This window comes from Symphalangus syndactylus, chromosome 18, assembly GCF_028878055.3.
Source record: "Symphalangus syndactylus isolate Jambi chromosome 18, NHGRI_mSymSyn1-v2.1_pri, whole genome shotgun sequence".
Lineage (NCBI taxonomy): Eukaryota > Metazoa > Chordata > Mammalia > Primates > Hylobatidae > Symphalangus > Symphalangus syndactylus.
In genome coordinates, this window is record NC_072440.2 from 105,417,523 (window position 1) to 105,430,890 (window position 13,368).

The 13,368-nt window shown below is 47.0% G+C and overlaps 1 protein-coding gene across 9 annotated transcripts in view; it reads right to left on the reverse strand.

Annotated features, from left to right (window-relative positions):
- RNF144A (ring finger protein 144A) overlaps nt 1-3,561 on the reverse strand; it is a 163,486-nt gene extending 159,925 nt beyond the window's left edge. For 6 of the 9 annotated variants that reach the window (XM_055251530.2, XM_063622843.1, XM_063622846.1 and 3 more), the window contains exon 1: nt 3,353-3,552. The gene's annotated coding sequence lies outside the window, so the exon portion shown is untranslated. Of the gene's footprint in view, nt 1-3,352 lie in introns of all 9 variants that reach the window. The other 3 variants (XM_055251524.2, XM_055251529.2, XM_055251528.2) reach the window with 1 other exon arrangement.
- Between the last annotated feature and the right edge of the window lie 9,807 nt (nt 3,562-13,368).

The following is a 13,368-nucleotide window of genomic DNA, read 5'->3' on the forward strand; positions in this document are numbered from 1 at the left end:
ATCCAGCTTATAAGCCTGCTCCTTACAGAAAGCCTGCCCTCCAGTTCTATGGAACACCCAGGAAGTAAGCACCTTTAAATTCAGGTCTTGGGTTATTTGTGGAGTGGAGCAAGGTGAAGGCTCCTATCAGCAACGAGCCACCCTCCTCAAAGCTTCATTTCTTACCATTTCACTTTGGAAAAAAGCCACTCTTCTGAAAATTAAAATATTTTCTCTTGGGAAACAAACAAACAAACCCTTAAGAATGGCTGTACTTGGTGAGTCGTCCTGTAATATTTATTCTCCTGGAAAAAATAATATGATCCAACAGTGTATTTTTATTTCTGGGTCTTGGAAAATATTTATGCCAACACCTCAGTTTTATCCTCAAAAAACTAGAGCCATCAGGGAGGTTAAGACGCTGGCCCAGGGCCAGATAGCTGGGTCAGGAAATTGTAATAAGCTCTATCCTTCAGCCCCACGACCCAGCAGGTATGTGAGCAGTGGCTTCAACTTAATTTCTTCATCTAATTAAGAAAGGGTATTCATGTGTTTCAGTAATGCAGAAACAATGGAGAAAGGAGGCTGGTCTTGGAAATGATTACTTCTTAAAGAAAAGAAAGGCACCTCCAACTTCATTCTTGGATCTCAAAGTTAGAGAATTCCCCAGAGAAAATACAGAGAGTCCCTCTTCCTTAGAAACATTCCATTCCATTCCCCGCCTCTGGGCTGCCTCTGAGATCCCACATCCTGTGAAGCCAGGGGTTCCTTGCTTGGCTGAGTGCTCTGGGAGAGTCTGAGGGCTCAATATCATCCTGAATGGTCCCAGACCACCCAACACGCAGGGCAGCGAGCACAGTTTCGTCCTCTTCTATTGCAAGTGAGGTATGGGAAAAAAGGGACAGCAGACAGAACCAGAAAAGCTGATGCCAGGGCTGGACCAGCCACAGCTTTTCCTGTGGCCTGGGCTACCTGACCCCTCCTTTCCAAGCTATAAGGTTCCCATGGTTACGACAAGGGTTCGTAGGGCAAATGGGTGCTGGCCACCTGGTTCTGTGATTGTCAGTCTCCAAGGGCAGGCCTCCTTCCCATCTCTACTCTACTCCCAGAGGGAAAGGCTTCCAGGAGTGAGAAATGTGAACAAAAGTAGGCAGTGGGGCCACATGGTGGACCACAGGGGAAAGAATGTTCTCAGAGGCAGGCAACGTGGCTTGTATCTCCCGACCCTGCCGCTGCCTGAGCGGCACTTCTGCCCCTGAACCTCAGCAGCTTCAACCAAACAGTGTGAGGTCCCTTCAAAGTCCCAAACCACACTGAATCCCCAGGAGAGGTGACTTACTCTAGTAACAGTCTGGATACAGGGATTACCAACTAGCAAGCTGAGGGCACTGGAATCTATTTACAAAATATATGCATTTTACAATGCTCTTTGAGTTTCCCAAATCCTCACGGCACAGATGACCTGGGGGTGCCTGCATCGTGCATTTGAGTTTGCCCTTCATTAGTTCCTCTTCCAGAGTTGCTGACATTAGAATCGGGGCCTCTTTAAAAACACAAACTGCAAAAATCAAATTGCACTGGGTCTGGAAAATTTCCATCCCATTAAAATTGGGTTATTTGCACCCATTTTCTCATGAAGTCCTCAATCCATCCACAACCTCTGATGCCTGATGCAGATGGAAGCCCACAGCCAGTGGGGGTCTGACTCTGAAGCCACAGTAGGCACAGTGCACCATGCCTTCCCTTCCACTCAACACCGCAGAAATCCCTCTAAAGCAGGGCTCAGATCACTCTCCTCCTCCAAAACCATCAACGGCTCCCACTGACACAGAGTCAAACCCAAAGTCTTGGCCTAGAATTCAAAGATTTCACGATTTCTCCTCTTCTGACCCTCTAGTCACATTTCCTTTGCACGCTTTAAAAATAAAAACAAAAATGTAAAAGGCACTAGAAGCGTGCAAAAAAAACGAGGTTCCCTAATCTCAGTACTGGAGAAGAGAATACAATAAAAAAGGCTGTTGTCTCCTTTGGAGCCACTGGGTGAATCCCCTGGGAAAGTTCACACCGTGTCACATACCTTGTCCCCCCGCCCCCCTTCCTGTGCTGGAGCAGCTCTCTCTGGACAGAGGCCCTTCCTGCCACCTCCGACCTGCCCAACTGCAAGCTTTGACACAGACACCCCCACCCTTGCAAAGCCACCCTGACTCCCTCCCTTCCCTCCTGGGGACTCCCACAGCTCCACAGGCGTCTACACCAACTTACTTTCTGCCCGGCGTTTCATTTACAAATGCATCTTATCCGCCAGGCTCAACTCTCAACCCCAGCCCCACTCACTGGGGCTTGTCCTCCTTCCATCTCCCAGGCCCCACTGCGGGAAGTGCTTTCTTCCCAGTCTCTTAGTGCAGGAGCCAGACCCCTTCTCACCGCAGGGCAGCAGGGATCCACTGGGGATAGTTCCCTGGGGCCTTGCCTCACTCCTCTGTTACCCCAGCCTTGACCCTGCAGGAGGCAGCACTGGATATTTGTTCAATGGATTTTAAAAATCATTATTCGCTAGAAAAAAGACCACGAACTTTGGAGTGGACATTCTGAGACCTGCCTACGAAGACCATTAGGGTAAAGAAGTCACCCCTTCACCCCAGGACCAGGAAGCCTCCAGGATGGCAGAAGCGACCAAACAGCTGGGAGCCAAACACAGTGCAGGGGGCTTGGGGGCGGCGGCGGGTGGCTGGGGTGGGTAAGACCCGCAGGGAACTCCGGGGCTCGGGAGGCGGCTCATTCCCCGGGAAAGGGCTCGCGGTGGGGACCGGGAGCAGTAGCAGCCGCGGACCCCGCGCGCAGGCGATGTGCGGGGCATCGTCTTGGCCAGTTCCGACGTTCCCCGCCGGAGGCGAAGCCCCGGGCGCGTAGTCCTTTCCCAGACCTCCTCTCGGGGCCAAGGCTCCAGCCCCAGGGTCTGCGGGCGGGGCCGCGAACCTTGAAAGCCCCCGCCGCCAGCTTGCCCGCGGGACCGTGCCCCGGGGCGCCCTGATCCCGCGCCGCAGCGCAGACCCGCGACCGCGCAGGGCAGGCAGGGGGACGCCAGGTCCCTAAGCGCCCACTGCGACAGGTAGGGCAGGGCAGGAGCAGAGCAGGGACGAGGTCAGGGACACGGGCAGGGCAAGGCGGGCGTCCTCTGCAAGGAGCCCGCGAGACCTCGCCCTGGACGCTGCCCCCCGCCCGCTGCCACCGGGCGCCCGGGCAGGACCCAGCGGGGCAGGGGCGGCCGCAAGTCCCGAGCCCCAAGGCCGGCCGCGCAGCGCCGCGTCCCGCCCTCCCCGCTCCGCGGCCGGCCCGGGCGATGCTAACACAAAGGGGACGCGCGTCACCCTACCTGGGCCTGCTCGTCCGCGGTGCGCGGCTCCGACGGCTCCGCCCGGTACTGGCTGCGGGGTGCCGGGTGCCCGCCGTTTTGCCGCCCGCGCCTCCCTCCAGCGCAGCCCTCAGGGCCCGCACTGCAACGCCGGCCCTGCCGCCTCCCGCCTGCCGAGAGCCCTCGCGGGGAGAGGCGGCGACGCGGGCGGGGCGCGAGCGCGCACAGAGGCCGGGCACGCGGGAGGCTCGGCCCCGCCCCCGCCCCGAGCCGCACAGCGCCCCCTGCCGCCCGCCTGCGCCGACCCGAGGCCCGGAGCTGCCCCGCAGGCCCCAGGACAGGCTCCCGCACGAGGAGGGGCTGCGGAGACCGCCCGTGCACGCTAACATGAAAATGCTACTCCTGCTTTAGTGGCCTCCAGAAGACACTCCCCTGATTCCTACACCGAGGTAACACATTATTAGCAAGCTAGGAAAGAAGGGGTGACCCAGCCCAACGCTCTAAACCAGGGCGCGAACCGGCGTTGAGCTGTGCAGCTGCGCCCTGGGCTCCAGTCTTGCTCTGCCGCAGACCCCACAGGAGCCAGCACCTGCCTCCCAGACCCTCGCTGGGGCGGCTGTGAGAGGAGCCCAGAGCCTTCCTGAGCCAACCCTCGCAAGGAAAGTCAGTCTGTTCACCCCACTATCCTTGACTTGAAGGATGGAGAAGAGAGAGCCCCCCGGGTGGTCCCAAAAGGTGGAATGGACATCTGGGATCCAAGCATAGCAATTTCTTTCTTTTTCTTAAGGTATCTAGCTTGTTGGAATCTAAGATCTGTGAAGGTATTAATAGAATTCCTGTATCTTCTGCCACTCCCCATGGAAGCTTCAAGATACACAAATGTTAAATTATCTGTCAGATGTGCATATATGAACAAAACCTACGAGTGTGCATGAAATAACACCTTCTTAAATATATAGATTCTTTTTTCTGCAATATTAAATGGAAACCCCACTAGAGCATCGTTTTTCCTTAATAGCATACCCTCCACACTGTGCGGTCTAAATTCAAGCTCTACCACCTACTAGCCATTAAGCAAGTTATTAACGTCTTCGTGCTTCCATTTTGTTATGTGGAAAATGAGGTGGCAATAGTATGTATGAGTTCTTGGGAGGGATTAAACAAGTCAAATAGGCTGAGTGCCTTGGCTTACAACTGTAAGCTCAGCACTTTGGGAGGCCAAGGCAGGAGGATTGCTTGAGCCCAGGAGGTCAAGGCTGAAGTGAGCTGTGTTTGCATTACTGCACTCCAGCCTAAGCAACAGAGTGAGACTTTGTCTCTCAATAAATAAATAAATAGATAGTCAAATTAAATATAACTGGCAAACTAAAACAACTCCATAGTCCTTAGCTACAATTTGTCTCATTTCTCCAAAAATTAAATCAGATGATTCTTAACTCAAAGCTCTGCATAATTTGTCTTCTGCTACACATACATCTTTATAGTAAAATAAAATAAAATAAATCTGCCCCCTCTGGATTGAGAAGTTATTCTGGTAAATATTTGACCTCTTCAAAGATATGAACGAGCACTTGCCTTCTAATGTCTCAGTTTCAGATTCTTTTTAGAAATGTCATTATTCAAGAAAAATGCACAATGGGAAGAATCTTAACAACAGCACTTTGTTACTCCAGCCTCTCACTAGAAGATGAAAATAGTTCTGCATAAAGGCCTGAGCTTTATGAAAAATATATTCACACCTCCCATGTCCAAGTTGGGATACCAGAGAAGTTCCTGGTTGAGTACTACTTATGAATGAAGGATTCAGGGAAGGCACAGGTGGGTGACTGCAAATGCACAGACATTGTACTGTGTTCGCCACAATAAAGTGGTCTGTATTAAGATGCAGGCGTTTTCATGACACACAGAGGTGTAACAGTCAAGCTGGGGGACTGCATAGTTGCATCTGGGGCTGCAGGAAGAGAGTTAAGGTGCAAAACTGCCCTGACCCAACTGAGACTTGTAATTGCTCATGTGGTAACACATGTGACTTCATTCCCCTGCTCTGTCTTTGTGAATGCAATCATTGTTGGGAAGATAGTGAGAGGGGACACTGGCACTGAAAGTTTTGTTTGCAGCAGGCCTCAAAAGGCACTCAGATGCAGATTTCTCTGTGAAGACTTCCCGGCCTATCATGGCGTTCCCCATCCCCAGATCTCTGATCTCTGAGCTGGTGTAATACTTGGTCTTTGTCTATGTTGATCATGGCATCTGCCACACTTAATGTTTGTGGCATTCACTCTCTGATGCTTAGATCTTAAGATTCTAGAGAACAGCATTTTTCTACATATTCCCTCTTAAGGCCTTGAACATAATAAGTGCTCAATAAATACTGAGTGAAATCCTCTCCTCTGAGATATGCCTCTGAGCAGCTGCCCTAGTTCTCTCCAACAACAAGTTTATTGGGTCTCAAGTTCACTTCCACCTGTCACTGTCAGTTTTCAATCCAGCCCCTTACTCAGGTCTGGCTGGCCCATCTCCCCCAGAGGGCTGTCCCATAGAGCCCATTGTAAAGGACACTCATTGTTGCCAAGTGTTTGTGCCAATGCGGTATGACTCACCCTTCACTCATTGAACAAGCTCTTCCTGATTACCTAGATGGGCAAAATTTCTCTGTTCATGGGAAGCAGGCTGGCGACTCAGTGCTGCAGCAAATGGCCCAGAAGCTGGGAAAGCAGACAGCTGTTCTGACACTTCTCTTCTAGATAGAAAATCAAGGAAAGCTCAAGACCCACACTTGAATTTTTTTAAAAAAATTAGACAAGGGGCTGGGCGTGGTGGCTCATGCCTGTAATCTCAGTACTTTGGGAGGCCAAGGCAGGCAGATCACCTGAGGTTGGGAGTTCCAGACCAGCCTGACCAACATGGAGAAACCCCTGTCTCTATTAAAAATACAAAATTAGCCAGGCATGGTGGCACATGACTGTAATCCCAGCTACTCGGGAGGCTAAGGCAGGAGAATCGCTTAAATCCGGGAGGCAGAGGTTGTGGTGAGCCAAGATCGCGCCATTGCACTCCAGCCTGGCAACAAGAGCGAAACTCAGTCTCAAAAAAAAAAAAAGAAAAGAAAAAAGATTAGACAAGGAAGTTTATGTGAATTTGTAATCACACATTCCATAAATATAGAAAATTCACTTTTTTTATTTTAAAAATTAACAAATTCCATTTCTTGTTTCTCTAGCGTAGCAGGAAATTAAATGTCAGTTCTCATTCTGACTCTCTCTCCTTAAGGACACACAGGAATCTGGGGGATATTATGGTTCTGGGAATGTGGAATGTAACCTCTCATCTTCAACCCATCTGTGCTACTGATCGTCTCATTCCAGAAGCCATGCCTTCTCTCAGGAGCAAACTGCACAAGGCTTTCCTGCCAGAGGCACAGTCCCCAGGTGAGCCACACGGCCTTCCCAGGGTAATGCCAAGGAAAAGAGGAGAGTTCCTGCAACTCTCCGGGTCTTCTTGGCAAAGCTTCTGATACAGTTTGGCTGTCTCTCCACCTGAATCTTATCTTGAATTGTAGTTCCCATAATTCTCATATGTCATGGGAGGGATCAGGTGAGAGGTAACTGAATCATGGGGGTGGATCTTTCCTGTGCCGTTCTCGTGACAGTGAATAAGTTTTATGAGATCTGATGGTTTTATAAAGGGGAGTTCCCCTGCAAATGCTATTGCCTGCTGTGACTTTGCTCCTCCTTGCCTTCCGCCATGATTGTGAGGTCTCCCCACTCATGTGGAACTGTGAGTCCATTAAACCTCTTTTTCTTTATAAATTACCTAGTCTCAGGCGTGTCTTTATTGGCAGTGTGAGAACAGACTAATACAGCTTCCCTTGTCTGTACTCTTACCCTCCTCCCTTCAAAAGCATCCTCTCTTTCTTTTCCAACCTTGACATCTCAAGTAATCTCTGCAGTGGGCGTAGCATCCACATAAGACAGGATGCAGAGATGTCTTCAAGCAGCTTCAAAAAACACTTCAAGAAAGAAAGTGCAAGTGAAGAAGGAAATTCATCCTTCCAGTCACTTAACACAGCACTGTTACGGACACCTTGTGTCTCCTTAAAATTCATATACTGAAGTTCTAAGCCCCAGTACCCCAGACTGTGACCTTCTTTGGAAATAGGGTCATTGCAGATATGATTAGTTAAGAGGAGATCATACTGGAGTGGGCTTTAAACCAATATGACTGGTGTCCTTCTGTAAAGGGGAAATTTGGACAAAGACACACACAAGGAGAACACCATGTGAACTGAAGTCAAAGATTTGGGTGATGCTTCTACAAGCCAAGAAACGCCAAAGATGACCAGCAAAGCACCAGCAGCTGGTGGAGGAGCCTGGACCAGATTCTTCCTCCCAGCCCTCAAAACGAACCAATCTTGCCAAAGCTTTGACTTGGACTTCTAGCCCCCTGTGATGGTTGATGTTAAGTGTCAACTTGACTGGGTTAAGGGATGCCCAGACAGCTGGTAAGACAGTATGTCTGTGTGCATCTCTCAGAGTGTTTCTGGACAAGATCAGCATTTGAATCCTTAGAGTAAAGAAGATCTGCCCTCACCCACGTGCGTCACCCAATCTCCGGAGAGCGTGAACACAGAGGAGGAAGGGCACATATGCTCCCTCTCTTCCAGCTGGCACATCCATCTTCTCCTGCCCCCTGACTTCACAGCTCCTGGTTCTCAGGCCTCAGGCTTCCAGCACTTACATGAGAGCGTGCTTCCCCCTCCCCACTCCACCCCTAGGTTCTCAGCCCTTTTGCCTCCGACTGAATTCCACCACCAGCTTTTCAGGGTCTCCAGCTTGCAGACAGCAGATTGTGGGACTTCTTGGCCTCCATAATTATGTGAGCCAATTCCCATAATAAATCTCCTATCTATCTGTCTATCTATCTATCTATCTATCTATCTATCTATCTATCTATCTATCATCTATCTACCTATCCATCCATCCATCTATCTATCAATCATCTATCTAGTCTATCTATCTATCTATCTATCTCTATCCTATTGGTTCTGTGTCTCTGAAGAACCCTAATACACCTCCAGAACTGTGAGACAATACATTTCTGTGGTTTAAGCCACCCAGAAGGTGGTACTTTGTTTCACCAGGCCTAGCAAACTAATACAAGCATGTGGAAGGTGTCTACTCATGACTACAACTTAGAGAACAAGCGTTATAATAAAAATAAGTGTTATACAAAGGTGGCAAGATAAATGACAATAAATGAAAATATTAACATGTGAATTAAAAAGTAAAGATATTTTTCCTAGCATTCTCCCAGAAAGTAGAGACGTGTCTCTCTTGTTTGCCATCATATCCAGCAATGGCAACATAAGTTCTAGGCACTTAATAAAAATTTGTTGAATGAAAGAAATTAATCTTCCATGGTTCTTTATTAACCAGATCTTCTATGCATGGCTCAAATGCAAGCTCCATAGATTCTACTTAGAACTGAAAAGGACCCGAGAGAAAGTTTTATCTGATCTTTTCGCTTCACTTATGGAAACACTGAGGTTTACTGAGGCCGTGCCAGATCTAGGATCCCTGCTTGCTCGTGGCACACATGGTAATATTACAGAAGGCTGATTCAGAGGTCTTTTAACTTTGTATTACACTGCTTTTCTACAGTAATCAATTGAATATGGCCCTTGGGGTTTGACAAAATTTTTAAAGGCTTTCTCAAGTCTCGAAGAATGATTATATTTAACAGCAGACAGACTTCATTGTGGGCAAACATTTAATGCTCACTAAATAGCCATGCATTTTCCCAGATTTTCTGGCCCCCTCACAGTCAGGCCAGGGCATGTGACTCATTTTGTTCCATAGACTGTAGACATAAGCCTCACTTTTGAGCCAAGGCAATGAGAAAGACCTTCATGACACTGAACTTACCCATCACCAGCCCAGTGATAACAGAGCCACATATTAAGGTGGTAGGACCACCAAATGGAGCCAGCTGGATCTGTGGGTTGCCCACTGGTAGGGTGGTCCTCAGGAGAATATGAACCTGCATGCGTTAAGCTATTGAAATTTTAGGGTTTATTTGTTACTCCAGCATGGTCTTGCCTAAACTAACAACTAAAGCTAACACATTCACTGTAAACTGGTTTTGAGTAGCAGTAATTCACAGGCACTTGAGTCTTGAAGGAGAGCCCAGGTACAGTACTAGGTAGTTAGAGTAAGTCATTCAGTCTTAGACATGAGAGCACAGTTAAGGCAGATAGCCAAGAGCTAGGAAAAGATGGGAACCTGGAAGAAATTCAGGTAGCAGATAGGTGGAAGGGGAACACAGTACAGAATCCAGGTCTGTGTCCTGGACAACAACTCAGGTGCCCACAGCTCATTCCTAGTGGATGCTGCCACGTGGTAACACGTGAGGTTTAAAATAAAGAGCCACGGGGAGAAACAGGACTTGCTATTCCACCTACTGAACAAGGCTCAGGTGATATATCACAAGGTGGATGCTTGAATGCTTCATGAAGATTCCCTACAGAACCAAGGCAGTCATTATGCCGTGAGCTGCGACTGTTGGATGTGGGAGGCTTGCATCCCAGGAATCAACCTTGGCCGAAGGTAGCTGCCTCCTGCAAAACTCCTTCCAAAACAGCTTGGCTGGGACATACCACATGTCTCATTTCATATCTTTGTGTGAAAGTTTGGTCTATTGAGTTGTATTTCTGAGAATCGCTTGGCATACCTTGGGACAACACTGAAGGGCTCCCTAGCCCCAGAGTTCCCCAGCAAATGCATCCCAGCTCCCCTGTGTCCTCATTCTTCTACGGGAACCCTTCCTAAGCATCTCTTAGCAGCCAACCTCCATCTCAGAGTCTGTTTCCCAGGGAACCTGACCTGAGACAGTAAGATGGGGAAAGTGAACTCCAGCAAGACTGCAGAAGAAGAGAATCATAAAACATTTTCCTGACAATAGATTGTCTGGCTTGGTAGGACCAGCAGGTTTGTCTGTTATGGATAAAGGTGGCAGGTGGGCTTGAGCAGGAATGGACAGAGCCTTGGATGCCACCTAAGAATGGAAAGTTCTGGGGGATGGTGGGAATAAAAATAAGAATAGGGGCTATAGAGACCCTTTCTGGATGGAAACATACTTAGAAGGCCCTTTAGAGGTCATTTTGTTTCATTGCTCTATGTTTCTAAGTATTTAACTTTTATTCTGCTATTATTTTAAATGCTCCTCGCCTTAGATTATTCAATCTCCTTAAAATACATACAGTACTTAAAAACTCCTCTCTATCTCTTTCTACACACACACACACACACACACACACACATCACCACCACCATCAACAACAACAACAAATGCATCCACTCTCATCAAATCCCCACACCTTGACAGCCTGGAAAATTTCTCCTACTATTTTAAACTTCAGTGCACCACTGACACCTCTAGTAACATTTCTGTCACTCCCCTGGGTTAGCCAATCTTTCTGCTGAGCTGTGCTCACACCACTTTTGTTACTCTCTTATTATATTTGTATGTTTGGCATTAGACATGAAAGAATGTAATATTCCAATGAAAGAATGCAAATTCCTCTTTCTCCTTTCCCCATCTTGCACGTGTATGAAGATCTCTATCAGTCTGTCTTCTCCTTCCTTCTTCTCTCATTTCATATCTTTGTGTGAGAGTTTGGTCTATTGGGTTGTATTTCTGAGAACCTATTCTTATCAGAGGATCACAGGGCAAGGCCACAAGCCACTTCCTCTAAAGAAGACATGCACTCACAGTTTCTAATCATCAAGAGGGGAGCAGCCTTCACAGATTGAAACAAGCAAATAACAACAACAAATAAAACCCAGAAACCCAGAAGCTGAGTCCCAGGACGTTTGGAAGAAAGAAGGACAAAGCCCTGTCCCTGAGCTTGGCTCGGGCTTGGCTGCCAAAGTCAGTCTAGGTTTCATCAAGATCTAGCTATGCATGCGGTCATGTCAGTTAGACTCCCTCAGCTCCAGTTTCCTTAGCTATAAAATGAAGGATGATTACACTTCTCTTCTATGGTTTCTCTGAGCATTTAAAATAAAAATTATGCAAAGTGCTTAACACCATACTTGCCATGCCCACTTCAGGGCTCAAAAGTTGTTAGCTGCTAAAATATGCTCTCTACCCTTAAGGACCATATAGTTTAAGTTAAGAGAAGAATTGTGTGTCCACGGTAGGAGGCAATGGCGCATTCCCCCGAAGCCAAGAGTATTGTGATTCCATCAGTTATAGAGCCACCCCCAAGGAGAATGTAGATCTTGGTCAATATTGTGAAATGGGACTACGAAGTCCAAATGCCTTAACCCCTATTGAAATTGTATCTCCATCATTAGCCTTAGACAATCTGAATGTTATTTGTTATGGGATCATTTTGGTTAGGATGGGCTAATCTGTGTTATAGTAACAAGTAATCTCAAAAGGTGAACTGTCCCATATATGCAGTTTGCTGTGACCATATTTGTCTCTCCAATACTATCCTCCCAATAAGCATACAAGATCAAGGTTGCCTGTTTTTAGACTCAGCCATCTCAACATGAGGCCTCCTTTGTAATCACTGTGGACGCAAAAGCAAATGTTGTACAGCCTTGTACTAGCAGTTAAATGCACTCATCATTGGCTGGAATTAGTAGCTTTGCTTAACTGAAAGAGGGTGAGAAAGTATAATTTTCTCATGTTCACAGAAGGGGGTATGAATGACTACTCAAAGCCTTTACAACAGGGAGTAAAAATATTTCCTTCAAGGAACAATGATTAAGGTTATCAGTTTTCAGTGAACAGCTAATGCCTGACATACCATTGAATTAATTAGGGATCGTCATGGTGGCACTGAGACTTGAATTTGAAAACAGGTGTCTGATAAGACAAGTCAGATCTTCAGAGGTATTTCACTTGGGGAGTGTCATGTTTTATAAAACTTGAACGCCTCTAGGAGGAGTATGTTTTCTAGCTTGCCCTGGCTCCCACCACCCTGTGCTGTCTTATATCCAGTTGCTTCACACATTTCTGTATCTCTGATTTTTGAGGCCACTTGAAGGCCGACATTGGACCCTTCACAAAACAGAGCAGAGCGGTTTTTTTTTTTGTTTTGTTTTTTGTTTCCATAGGTTATTGGGGAACAGGTGGTGTCTGGCTACATGAGTAAATTCTGTAATGGTGATTTGTGAAACTTTGGTGCATCCATCACCCAAGCAGTATACACTGCACCCAATTTGTAGTCTTTTATCCCTCACCCACATCCCACCCTTTCCCACTGAGTCCCCAAAGCCCACTGTGTCATTCTTATGCCTTTTGCATCCTCATAGCTTAGCTCCCACTTAAGTATGATAACATAAAACATTTGGTTTTCCATTCCTGAGTTACTTCACTTAGAATACTAGTCTCCAATCTCATTCGAGTTGCTGCAAATGCCATTAATTCATTCTTTTTTATGGATGAGTAGTTTTAGAAGTTTATGTTCTACCGAATTTTTCAGACCTGAGCTCTGGCGAAGCACTCATCTCAATATTCCCATTAAGATGTAGAATGAGAGACCAGAGTCTGCCATGCTTGTGTGTGTGTGTGTGTGTGTGTGTGTGTGTGTGTGAAAACTTTATTGCTACTTCTACCATCCTTCAACACTTATTTTACCTATTCGTTTACAAGACTGCCTTCTCCACTAAACTTTGAGCACCTTAGCAACAAAACAATCTCATGCTCATTTTTGTGTTTTTAGCACTTGCTATAAAAGCTGATACATCATAGGTGCATACTAAATGAGTAAGTTAACTAATGCTCAGCCGTCTTAAGCCTCCTGTTCTCTAAGGTGTTCTTCCCCAAAACCCAAATGTCCTCTCTTTTTGCTCATGACAATTGTCATGAGTTTTTATGTCACAACTGTGACATGAGTTTTTATCTATTTTGTCCTGCATTACATCAGATTATGAAGGATGGCTTTCATATGATGTGAACTCATTGGTAACTGTTAGTAGTTACCAGAGGCCACTAGAAGCTGTTTGTATAATTAACTCAAGTCC